General features: G+C 47.5%; 1 non-coding gene across 1 annotated transcript; it reads left to right on the top strand.

Moving 5' to 3' along the window:
• The first annotated feature begins 853 nt into the window (after positions 1-853).
• On the top strand, positions 854-925 carry Trnas-acu (transfer RNA serine (anticodon ACU)). Its single transcript has one exon. It is a non-coding gene; the product is annotated as a tRNA-Ser (tRNA).
• The last annotated feature ends 330 nt before the right edge of the window (positions 926-1,255 follow it).

Genomic DNA, 1,255 nt, shown 5'->3' with positions numbered 1-1,255 from the left:
AAAAGAATCTTAACTTCTTTAACCATAGTAAAAAATAAAGCCTAACCACACCCCTATGCCTCTTTTGGCGAGGTAGACTGCCGACCTATGTTTCTGTATTTCCTCAACGAGCCCCTAATTTTTACTTACTATATTAATCTGCGAAAGCCTAGCGACGGTCTCGGTCCTGGAAGCCTCGATGCCCACGTAGGATAAGAGGGCTTCCCGCCAGTTACCCGCTCATGACAGGCCGTAGACGTTTGAGTCACGCCCCGGGGGTTAAAAAGAAGGTCCCCTTCTCCCCGTGTAGTCAGAGTGGCGCTGGCTACCACCCTCAAGCGTCAGATACACTTCTAGTAAAAATAAATAGCCCAGAAAGTGAAGGAGAACACAGTCGCCTAGATAGCCGAATTGGTAAAGCATTCGAGATCTAATCGAAAGGCGTGGGTTCGGTCCCCACTCTGGGCGCGTGTTTTTTTTTTCTTTCTTTCTTATATTTTAAAAGAATGTTAACTTCATTACCCTAGTAAAAAATAAAACCTAACCACACCCCTCTGCCTCCTTTGGCGTCCTAGACTGCCGACCTATTTTTCTGTATTTCCTCAACGAGCCCCTCATTTTTACTTACTAAATTAATCTGCGAAAGCCTAGCGAGGGTCTCGGTTCTGGAAGCCTTTATGCCTAGGTAGCATAATAGGGCTTCCCGCCATTTACCCGCTCATGACAGGCCGTAGACGTTTGAGTCACGCCCCTGGGGTTAGAAAGAAGGTCCCCTTCTCCCCGTGTAGTCAGAGTGGCGCTGGCTACCACCCTCAAGCGTCCGATACACTTCTAGTAAATATAAATAGCCCAAAAAGTGAAGGAGAACACAGTCGCCCAGATAGCCGAATTGGTAAGGCATTCGAGAACTAATCGAAAGGCGTGGGTTCGGTCCCCACTCTGGGCGCGTGTTTTTCTTTCTTTCTTATATTTAAAAAAGAATCTAACTTCATTAACCATAGTAAAAAATAAAGCCTAACCACACCCCTATGCCTCCTTTGGCGTCGTAGACTACCGACCTATGTTTCTGTATTTTCTCAATGGGCCCATCATTTTTACTTACTAAATTAATCTTCGAAAGCCTAGCGAGGGTCTCGGTTCAGGCAGCCTTGATGCCTAGGTAGCATAAGAGGGCTTGCCGCCAGTTACCCGCTCATGACAGGCCGTAGACGTTTGAGTCACGCCCCGGGGGTAAAAAGAAGGTCCCCTTCTCCCTGTGTAGTCAGAGTGGCGCTGG

This window comes from Haemaphysalis longicornis, unplaced genomic scaffold, assembly GCF_048455015.1.
Source record: "Haemaphysalis longicornis isolate Haplotype H1 unplaced genomic scaffold, Haemaphysalis longicornis Haplotype H1 scaffold_11, whole genome shotgun sequence".
NCBI lineage: Eukaryota > Metazoa > Arthropoda > Arachnida > Ixodida > Ixodidae > Haemaphysalis > Haemaphysalis longicornis.
This window is presented reverse-complemented; position numbering and strand designations above follow the sequence as displayed.